The sequence below is a fragment of the Macaca nemestrina genome, chromosome 3 (genome assembly GCF_043159975.1).
Source record: "Macaca nemestrina isolate mMacNem1 chromosome 3, mMacNem.hap1, whole genome shotgun sequence".
Lineage (NCBI taxonomy): Eukaryota > Metazoa > Chordata > Mammalia > Primates > Cercopithecidae > Macaca > Macaca nemestrina.
In genome coordinates, this window is record NC_092127.1 from 59229347 (window position 1) to 59241603 (window position 12257).

Here is a 12257-nt window from a genome sequence, read left to right on the forward strand (position 1 = left end):
TATAGAGTGGAATAATAGACATTGGAGACTCCAAAATGCTGGAGGGTGGGAGGGAGGCAAGGGATAACATCCTACCTATTGGGTACAATGCACACTATTCAGGTGATGGATACACTAAAAGCCCAAATTTCACCGCTATGCAATATATTCATGTATCGCAACTGAGCTTGTACCCCTAAATCCATAAAAATAAATAATTTTTGAAAAATAAAAAATTAAATTGAATTGAATAAATTTAAACTCATACGCCAATTTCTAAGAACAAGTGAACCAACATTTCTGAAAATAAATAAAAATTGTTATTACTTTTACATTCAGAATATTTTAAAGAGGTATCAAAATATACAAAATGTGAATTACTATTATATCTGTTGGGTGTATACCAATGTAACCTTCAAAGCAGCAAACCCCAGTTTATCAGAAGTTTATGGCTTCTCCTAAACTAGGGTTTGCTCAGATCAGAAATTTAGATTTCCCTACCGTGTAACAGCATAATATATAAAACCTATGCAATGGAAAAGGAAATAAAGTACAAAACAATATATATTTTAATAGATTATCTCTTTTACAATATGGATTATACATACCATCTAAGAGAAGTGGGGTTTCTCCCTACTAAGGGCTACTCACATGTATATAGCATCTTGTCTTCTGCTTTCCCCAAAGCAAGTATCAATGAATACTTATATCTGAAGATTTGTATTCATATTATTTCTGCAAATCAAATAATTAAGTTCTACTTATTCACATTTTTATTTCTCCAAAGAAATCTGAAACTAATTTGGAAAATACATTGTGTTTTTTTCTGCATTATTCAATAACAACTCGGGGTAAAATATTTATTTTTAATATGTGAAAATTATTGCATGCTTACTTATGGATATTATGGGCTTTCCAAGTAGGTACCATGTCTTGCTCATCAAATTATTACCACAGTGCCCATTCCAATACCTGACAAAGTAGAGACTCAATAAATATTCCAAGAAAAAAAGTAAATTTCAGCTATTAGTTTCCAGGATGATAACTAGTTCTTCTATACACTAATTCTGATTCTGCAGTCTGGTATGGAGATTATAAATGTATATATATGAATTATAGTATAGGCATAAATAAATAATGCCACCTTTTCCCTAGGGGAAAGTTCATAATGATTTTGGTTAAACAAGGATTATGAGCCTTTTAAATTACTTGCAATTAAGAATCAGAACACACCCTTGTCTTATGGCTCTTTCAGAAAAATATTCTCTAAGAATTTCAGTACAGTCCAGGCTGTAATTATAATTTACAATTACAACTGACAATTACAAGATAGTAATAAGAGTAAAGCTATTCCCTCTTTCAATTCAACTAAATTATAAGTGGATTCTACTCCAAAATTCATATTGAAAATAATGTAAATTCAAAATAACTTTCTCCACTAATTTATTCTATAGGCACTCTGTTATGATTCTAAATAAATGATAACAAAGTATACAATGATCCCATCTTATTAGAGATATAAATCTATTTTTTCCTAATAAATATTATACTTGGCCAATAGTATTTCTGACCATGGCAGAGTGTGCTTTCCATAGATAGCCACAATGATGCCTTCCAACTCACGTAATCATCTCCTTGAACCTGGAAACATGGTGAAAGTGACTCCACAACTCTTCTTGAATTATATTAATGCCATACACCTCTGTTTTGTTTCTAAGGATGCTCCCACTTGGAATACAGTCACTACGTTGCAAGCAAACTAAAATTAGCCCTCATGGAGAGTGGATGTTTCAGCTGACATCCCAGCAGAGGTTCCAGCTGACATTTAGCATCAACCCTTATTTATATGAGAAAAGTCATCCCTTTCCCCAGCCATAGAATCACCTCTAACCTTCATGTCTTTCCAGCTGAAACCCATACTCTGTGGAAAACAACTAAGCTCATCCCTGTACTGAACAAGAAGGCCTTAAAATTCCCCTCAACTTGACTAATCTCAGACAGGTTTCTTTCTGACTGCAAATCCATGACCTTTCTTTTATAGAGCATTAACTTAAGAAAACTTGCAATTAGAAACTTTTTCTCTGCCTCTATGAGATATAGTTTCTTCCCACTTCTCACCAGTTTTACAAGGAATGTCTTCATCAAAGTTTTAGGAACCATCACTTTGAAATGTATATTCATTTAAGGAGATATTGTCCCTAATTTTGAATCTCTGTGGGAGGTTAGGAGTCTAACTTCAAGCAAAGATAGATGACCTAGTCACTTAGACCAATTCTTTGCTAATGTCATCTGCTAATATCTTTGCTAATATTTTTCCATTAGCTTACTCCAACATTTAAAAATTCTCCCACCTTTTCTTTCAGTGAAGTTGAATATAATTGCTCTCCTTTATTGAAATAGTCTTGATCTATATTGCAGAAGTCTTGAGTGAAGTCTTCCTTACCTTTTTTACTTTTTCTAGAAATGGGGTCTTCTTATGTTGCCCAGGCTGGCTTCAAACTCTGACTTCAAGTGATCCTCCTGCTTCAGCCTCTGGAGTAGCGGGGACTACAGTTTCCTTGCCATTTTTAACAAGTGTCCAGAGCATTTTGTTTCTTTTATAGTTCCTGGTTGAACTTTTAACCTACAGAATTCATGTGCATTTTAAAAGTTTTTCTGTCATTAAGTTTAGGGTTATTTTACTATGCAAAAATAGTAGTTAGAACACAGTCTATCCTGAAAAAACAAAATCACTGCAATATATAGTTGAAATTGTATATAAACTAAAAATATGAGAGAACAGTACTATTTTAATGCAAGTAATTAGAAGAAAAAATGGGAAAATTAAGAATTTTAATTGATCCTTTTCTCAAATATACCACAATTATATATTTTTTTAACCTCTGTCACAGAAACCTAGCACAATTCATGCTGGAATGGAGGAAATCGTTCACCTTCTCTTAACCAACAATTGGACTGATGACTGCTGTCAGACAATACTCATGATCAAGGTTAGATTCACCATTCATCCCTTGTCACTACTATTAACCTCAAGTGTTAATCACTGCTATCAATTCTATTTTACCCTAATCATAATCTTCCATTGTCAATTGGAAGTTTAAACCTTCTCTACTCTCCTCATATGTTTTTTTGTTCAACACTCTTTCACTCATCAGTGTAAACAGAAGCCATGAAACCAATTATAGTGTAGACTCATCTATTTCTATTACTTTTGTTTGTTTGTTTTAGTAAATGAGATACCACTCCTTCTGTCTTATGCCGGTTCCATCAACTACACTTTAAATTTCAACACCTGCCACATTCTCAGTAGGAACCTCACCATAGAGGCAGGCAATAATAGACGTCAAAATTTCCATAGACATTTTGTTCGTAAATATAACAATTTTTTTCACTTTCATATTGCTTGACTTCTCAGCAGCATTTGAGAATGTACATCTGCAAACTCAAAGCTCAGGCAACAAAAGTAAAAATAAACAAGTGAGACTACATAAAACTAAAAAGCTCCTGCACACACATACACACACACACACAACAAAAAGAAAACAAATTCAACAGAGTGAAGACTGGTGAGAATCTAAGGATTGGGAAAGAAGAATTGCAAACCATGTATTTGATCAGGTGTTAGCATCCAAATTATATAAAGAATTCACACAACTCCATAGAAAAAAGAACACAAATAACCTAATTAAGAAATGAGGAAAGAACTTGAATAGATATTTTTCCAAAGAAGACATACAAATGGCCAACAGATATGTAAGACGGTGCTCAACATTACTGATTAACAGTGGAATGCAAATCAAAAAACCAAAGCGTGATATCACCTCACACCTGTTAAGATGACAATTACGAAAAAGACAAAAGATAATCATTGTTGGCGAAGCTGTGGAGTAAAAGGAAACCTTGTACATTCTTGATGGTAATATAAATTGGTACAGCAATTCTGGAAAACATTGTGGAGGTTCCTCCAACAATTAAAAATAGAACCACTGTATGATTTAACAATCCTTCTGCTAGATATAAAAGAAATACAAATAGGACCTAGTAAAACAAGCTTTACTCCCATGTTCATTGCAGCATTACTCATAATGTTCAAGATATGAAAACAACCTATGTATCCATTGATAGATAAATTGATTAAAAAGGACATATTAATATAAATGAGATTTTATATATAAATATATATTTTTATATATATATATTTCATATATATATATGAAAGAGATACTGCCATTTCTGAAAACATAAATGCTGCCACAACATTCATGTTAGTAACCCAGAGGACATTAGGCTAAGAGAAATAAGCCAGACACAGAAAGAAAAATATCGCACGATTTCACTTATACTTAGCAAACAGAGAATAGAACAGCGATTACTGGGGAAATCAGGGGAAATAAATAGAAGGAAGTGAAGTGAGTCAAAGGTTATGAACTTGCAGCCATGTAGAATGAATAGGTCTAGAGCTCTAATGTAGATTATGAGGGTTATAGTTAACAATATTGTATTGAATACTGAAAATTCACTAAGAGAGTAGATTTTTAGGCATTGTTGTTTTGGGGGAAAAGGTAATTATAAAAGGTGATGGATAGAATAATTTGCTTGACTGTAGTTGTCATTTCACTATATATATTAGTTTGTTTTCAAGCTGATGATAAAGATATTCCTGAGAGTGGGTAATTCATCTGAGAAAGAGGTTAAATGGACACAGTTCCACATGGCTTGGGAGTCCTCACAGTCATGGCAGAAAAGATGAAGGAAGAGAATAGGGACATCTTACATGGCAGCAGGCAAGAGAATGTGTGCAGGGGAACTCTCCTTTATAAAACCATCATATCTTTTGAGACTTATTCACTATCACCAGAATGGCCTGGGAAACACCTGCCTAATCATTCAATTAGCTCCCCCTGGGCTGCTAATAAAAACGTACTCAAGACTAGGTAATTTATAAAGGAACGAAGTTTAATGGACTTACAGTTCCATATGGCTGGGGAAGCCTCATAATCATGGCAGAAGATGAAGAAAGAGCAAAGGGACATCTTACATGGTAGCAGGCAACAAAGAGAGTGTGCAGGGGAACTCCCTTTTATAAAACCATCAGATCTCAAGAGACTTATTCAATTTGATGACAATAGCACAGGAAAAACCTGCCCCCATGATTTAGTCACCTCCTACCACAATTACCCTCCCACAAGAAGTAGGGATTATTACAATTCAAGGTGAGATTTGAGTGGGGGCACAGAGCTAAACCACATAATTCCACCCCTTGTCCTTCCCAAATCTTATGTCCTCACATTTCATGCCTTTCCAATAGTCCCCCAAATTTTTTTTTTTTTTTTTTTTTTTGAGACGGAGTCTCGCTGTGTCGCCCAGGCTGGAGTGCAGTGGCCGAATCTCAGCTCACTGCAAGCTCTGCCTCCCGGGTTTTTACGCCATTCTTCTGCCTCATCCTCCCGAGTAGCCAGGACTACAGGCGCCCGCCACCTCGCCCGGCTAGTTTTTTTTTTGTATTTTTTAGTAGAGACGGGGTTTCACCGTGTTAGCCAGGATGGTCTCGAACTCCTGACCTCGTGATCCGCCCGTCTCGGCCTCCCAAAGTGCTGGGATTACAGGCTTGAGCCACCGCGCCCGGCCCAAAATCTTAACTGAGTCCAGCGTTAACCTAAAAGTCCACAGTGCAAAGTCCCATCTGAAACAAGGCAAGTCCTTCTGGCTATGAGCTTGTAAATCAAAAGCAATGGGAGGTATTGGGTAAATACACCCATTTTAAATGGGAGACATTGGCCAAAATGAAGGGGCTACAAGTTCCATGCAAATCCGAAATCCAGCAAGGCACTCAAATCTTAAAGCTCCAAAATGATCTCCTTTGATTGCATGACTCATATCCAGGTCATACTGATGCAAGAGGCGGGTTCCCATGATCTTGGGCAGCTAATGCTTTTGTGACTTTGCAGGGTACAACTCCCTTCCTGGCTGTTTTCATGGGCTGGTGTGGAGTGTCTGCAACTTTTCCAGGTACAAAGTGCAAGCTGTCATTGGATCTATCATTCTGGGGTCTGGAGGATGGTGACCTTCTTCTCACAGCTTCATTAGGCAGTGACCAGTGGGACTCTGTGTAGAGGGTATCACTCCACATTTTCCTTTGTCACTGCCCTAGCAGAGGTTCTCCACGAGGACCCCACCCCTGCAGCTAACTTCTGACTAAACTTCCAGGCATTTCCATACATCCTTTGAAATCTAGGTGGAGGTTCTCAAACCTCATTACTTGACTTCTGTGTACCTGCAGGCTCAATACACATGAAAGCTGTCAAGGCTTGGTGCTTGCACCCTCTGAAGCCATGAGCCTGAATTTACCTTGGCCCCTTTTAGCCATGGCTGGAGCAGCTGAGATGCAGGACACCAAGTCCCTAGGCAGTATGAGGCAGGGGGGCCCTGGACCTGGCCAAGAAAACAAATTTTTCATCCTTGGTCTCATGGCCTGTGATGGGAGGGGCTGCCCTGAAGGTCTCTGACATATCTGGAAACATTTTCCCCATTGTCTTGGTAATTAACATTTGACTCCTTGGTACTTATGCAAATTTCTGCAGCAGGCTTCAATTTCTCCCCAGAAAATGGATTTTTCTTTTCTATAGTATTGTCAGGCTGCAAATATTCCAAACTTTCAAGCTCTGCTTCCTTTTGAATGTTTTGCTGCCTAGAAATTTCTTCCCCCAAATACCCTAAATCATCTCTGTCAAGTTCAAAGTTCCACAGATCTCTAGGGCAAGGGAAAAATGTAGTCAGTCTCTTTGCACAGCAAGAGTGACCTTTACTCCAGTTCCCAGCAAGTTCCTCATCTCCATTGGAGACTACCTCAACCTGGACTTTATTGTCCATATCACTATCTGCATTTTGATCAAAGCCATTAGACAAGTCTCTAGGAAGTTCCAGACTTTCCCACATCTTCCTGTATTCTGAGCCCTCAAGATCTCTAGGAAGTTTGAAACTGTCCTGTATTTTTCTGTCTTCCTCTGGGCCCTCCAAACTATTCCAACCTCTGCCTGTTACCCAGTTCCAAAGTCACTTCCACATTTTAGGGCATTTTTGCAGCAGCACTCCACTCCTGGTACCAAAATCTATGTTAGTCAGTGTTCACTAGAGTTACAGAACTGATAGGATAGATATATATATAAAAGGGAGTTTACTACAGAGTATTGACTCACACAATCACAAGATGATGTCCTACAACAGTTGGTCTGCAAGCAGAGAAAAGATGAAGCCAGTCTGAGTCCCCAAACCTCAAAGGTAGGGAAGCCAACAGTGCAGTTTTCAGTCTGTGGTCAATGGCCCGAGAGCTTCTGGAAAACCACTGGTGTAGGGCCAAGAGTCCAAAAGCTGAAGAACTTAGAGTCTGATGTTCAAGGGCAGAAAGCATCCAACATAGGAGAAAGATGGAGGTCAGAAGACTTAGCCAATCTAGTCCTTCCACATTCCTCTGCTTGCTTTTATCCTAGCCACACTGGCAGCTTATCAGATGGTCCCCACCCAGATTGAGGGTGGATCTGTTGCTCCTAGTCCACTGATTCAAATGTTAATTTCCTTTGCCAGCACCCTCACAGACACACCTAGGAATAATACTTTGCATCCTTCAATCCAATCAAGTCGACACTCAATATTAACCATCACACTATATAGGTGCGTATACCAAATAGTTGTACACCTAAAATGTATGCAAAAATATTTTTAAAATGGAAAACAAAGGCACATATGAAAAAAGAAAGCACATATTTGAAAAAAAAAGCTGCCATAAATTTCTCGTACCACTCTAATTTCTTAGGCTTTATATTTTTGATTAGTTTCATTCACTCTAGCATTCTTATTTCTCCACTATGTTTACTCTGTGCATCCGCATAGCTTCAGTTACCAATTATATATTTCCATCTCACAAAACTGTATCTTCATTGAAGATCTGGTTTCAAAATTTCAAAAATATATAATCAATTGTCTCCTGAATATGTACATTTTAATGCCTTATAGGCAAATGAAAGCAGAAGAGAAGATTTTAGCAGAAGTAACAGGATTAGAAAATAGAGAAAAAGAAGGAAGAGCATTTAAAAGAATATACATGGTATGTGACATAGAAGGCTCCCAAATAAGAATGAACTGCAGTGTCAGAACAATAATGTTAATATAATAAGTACAATGCATATTATTTCCGGTGAGGGAACAAATTGAAATGGCGGAAAATAAGTATGGAGGTCAAGTTCCTGAGATTATTATGCAAGGAGGTTGATCCAGGATATCTGTAGTACTATTAAAAACTGAACAAGGCTAAGAGATATGATAGAGGCCTATTTACTCGGGAGTAGAAAAAGTAATAAGAAATTGTTTTATGCAATATTATTTATTGTATAGCATTTATTAAGTGCTGGACTCTATAATGAAAACTTTGACTATATCCCTGCAAAATTGTTATTAAGTAGAGATTCTTATTATCCCAATATTTCAGATGAAGGGTGTGTGAAGAGTTGTATATCTTGCCCAAGTTCAGGAAGATAAATAAGAAGTAAAGCTAAGATATACTCCCAGCTATACTGACTTGAGTTCATGCTTTACGGCATTTGTCGCAGTTTTAAAGCTAAAAAAACCAAAGCAAACCAAACCAAACAAACAAGAAAAACCTCTTTCTTTAAACAAACTTTAGTCAGGTTTCTCTGAGCCCTTCTCTTGACTTGGCCTTAACCTTAGCCCCCATCCTTGCTATGGATGCATGGCCTAGTTGTAGCAAAAATTCTGCTAAGTCAGTTTAACAAAAATTTCCCACCCTTGATATCTAATCACTCTTTATATATAAGCAAATTCATCATCCCTTAACTTTGATAGCTTATCCCCCAGCCTATCTTCAGCAAGAATTCTATTAAGTATTCTTAGACAGAATTCCCCCACCCTGATGTTTCCTCTGAGTAATTTTTCTATTGATTCCTCTAATTCTGCTGGTTGACTGTATATTTCCACTGTCTTTGCTATACTCAGAGTTGAGAGTTATTTCACTACCCAATTGCAGTAGATTTTATGCCTATCACAATAGTGCTAAATAGTATTCCTCCTCAACAAACTATGCCCCGAAGGAGCATACCTCAAAATAATAAGAGCCATCTATGACAAACCCACAGCAAACATCATACCAAATGGAAAAAAAGTTGGAAGGATTTCTCTTAAGAACTGGAAGAAGATGGGGATGCCAACTCTCAAGACTCCTATTCAACATAAAACTGTAAGTCTTAGCCAGAGTAATCAGACAAGAGAAAGAAATAAAAGGCATTACATAGGAAAAGAGGAAGTCAAATTATCTCACTTCACTAAGGATATGATTCTATACCTTAGAAAACTCTAGAGACTCTGACAGAAGTCTTTTACAACTAAAACTATTTAGTAAAGTTTCAGAATACAAAATCAAGGTACAGAAACCAGTAGCATTTCTATACACCAGTAGCATTCAAGCTGACAGGCAAACCTTGAATGCAGTCACATTTACAATAGCTACAAAAAAAACAAAAAAACAAACAAAAAAAAAAACCTAGAACTATATCTAACCAAGAAGGTCAAAACTCTACAAGAATTTGTAGAGATGGAAAAACATTCCATGCTTGTGGATAATTAAAATGACCATTTCTTCCAAAGCAATCTAGAGATTGAATGTTGTTCCTATGAAACTACTAATGTCATTTATCACAGAAATATAAAAAAGGGTATTCTAAAATTCAAATGTAACCAAAAAAAAGCCCAAATAGCCAAAGTAGTCTTAAGCAAAAAGAACAAGCCAGAGGCATCACATTCCTCTATTTCAAATTATACTATAAGGCTACAGTAACCAAAACAGCATGGTACTGGTACAAAAATGGGCACATAGACCAATGGAACCAAATTGAAACCCCATATATAAGACTGCACACCTATAACTATCTCCAAAGTCAACACAAATAAGAAACGAGGAAATGACTCCTGTTCAATAAGTGGTGCTGAGACAAATGGCTAGCCATATGCAGAAGAATGAAACTAGACACCTGCCTTTCACCATAAACAAAAAGTAACTCAAGATGGATTAAATATTTAGTGTAAGACTTCAAAGTATAAAAATCCTAGAAGAAAACCTAGGAAATACCCATCTCGTCATCAACCTTGGAAAATAATTTATGGCTAAGTCTTCAAAAGCAATTGCAACAAAAACAAAAATTGACAAGTGGGACCTAAATGAACTAAAAAGCTTTTGCACAGCTACAAAAACTATCAATGGAGTATATCAACAACCTACAGAATGGGAGAATATATTCATAAACTATGCCTCTGACAAAGGTCTCATATACAGAATCTATAAGGAACTGAAATCAAGAAGTGTAAAATAAACAACCCCATTTTAAAAATGGGCAAAAAACATGAACAGACACTTCTCAAAAGAAGATGTACAGGTAGCCAACCCAGATATAAAAAAGTACTCATCATCTTCAGCAGTCATCAAAGAAATGTAAATCAAAACCACAACAAGACACCATCTCTTACCAGTCAGAAGGGATATTAATAAATGATCAAAAAATAATATGCCAGCAAAGCTGTGGAGAAAGGGGATACTTATACAATGCTGGTGGAAATGTAAATTAGTTCAGTCACTGTGCAAAGTAATTTGGAGATTTCTAAAATAACTTAACACAGAACTACAATTTTATCAAGCAATCCCATTACTGGTTATATGTCCAAAAGAAAACCACTCATTCTACCAAAAACACATATGCACTTACACATTAATCGCAGTACTATCCACAATAGCAAAGACATGGAGTCAACCTAGGTGCTCATCAATGGCTAACTGGATACAGAAAATGTGGTACATATACACCATGGAATACTATGCAGCCATAGGAAATAATGATATTATGTCCTTTACAGTCACAAGAATGCACCTGGAGGCTGTTAGTCTAAGTGACTTAACACAGGAACAGAAAAGCAGATACAGCATGTTCTGACTTCTAAGTGAAGCTAAACACTGAGTACACATAGACATAAACATTGGAGCAATAGACACTGGGGACTGATGGAAGGGGGAGGGAGGAAAGGAGTGAGAGACTGCCTATTGGGTGCTGTGCTCATTGCCTGGATGATGGGATCATCCATACACAAAACCTAACCATCATGCAGTGCTCCCATTTGACACACTTGCACATGTAACCCCTGAATCTAAAATATAAGCTAAATTTATTTTTTAGAAGAAATAAATAGGTGAAAGCACTGGTAACTTTAAAGTAGTTCATATACGTTGGCAAATTTTGTTGTGTTTCACGAGAGAGAACATAAATGTTTAACATTAAAGATATGTTGGTGGGAATCATGTATTATCCACAAGATGGACTATAATAAAGCATCTTTAAGTTCTTAATATATGAAAAATATCTATGATATTATGTTACTTTTAAAAAGGACATAAATAGATCAGAATGTCAGTGATGACAATGTAATGGTAATTGAATAATGGGTGATATCTACTTTTATATGTTTTATTTGTACATTTTTTTGCAGTGAGCATATTTAACTTTCAAAATATGAAATATAATGATGAACATTTTTGAAGTTAAACAATTATAATGAAGTCTTCCTTACTCTTTTAAGAAGTATCAGAATAAATTTCCTTTAACAGTTAATGAAGTCATGATTTGAATAGGGTCAGATTAATCATTGGACCTCTGGACCTTTTGGCCTGGATCCCAAATGTTCATTTCTGAAATCTTTGCCTTCACTCCTGACTGATTGATAATAGATTTATTGGTGATCTGACTCCTGAGCCAATGCTCCAAATGATAATCCATTGAAGTACAGTAAGGATATACTTTGATTCTTATGGTTGCTGAACCCCCACTGACTATATGCTCTACCAATTCTGTTGGCTTCTTCTCTTGTTGGAATGATTACATTAAGGATAATGTATCCTATCCTGTTCAGTCTCCTTTAACAAAATACCACACATTGATTATATTGTAAACAAAAGAAATGTATTTCTCACAGTTCTGAAGATTGGAAAGTCCAAAATCAAGTTACCGGAAGATTCAATGTCTGGTGAGGGACCTTTCCTCACAGATAGTACTTTTGAGCTGTATTTTCACATGAAAAAAGTGGCAAAAAAGCTACCTCAGTCCTCTTTTATAAGCACCTATCCCATTCAAGAGGGCACCACACTCATGATCTATTGACCTCCCCCCCAGTCTGTCTCTTAATATCATAGCCTTGGTGATCAGAATATCAGCATACAAACTTGGGTG

At 36.6% G+C, this 12257-nt stretch overlaps 1 long non-coding RNA gene across 1 annotated transcript; it reads right to left on the reverse strand.

Moving 5' to 3' along the window:
- Positions 1 to 601: 601 nt before the first annotated feature.
- LOC112427476 (uncharacterized) lies at positions 602 to 12027 on the reverse strand. Its single transcript, XR_003019071.2, has 3 exons — positions 11829 to 12027; positions 2331 to 2602; positions 602 to 714 (listed from the first exon to the last, which is right to left on the reverse strand). It is a non-coding gene; the product is annotated as an uncharacterized lncRNA (long non-coding RNA).
- Positions 12028 to 12257: the final 230 nt, after the last annotated feature.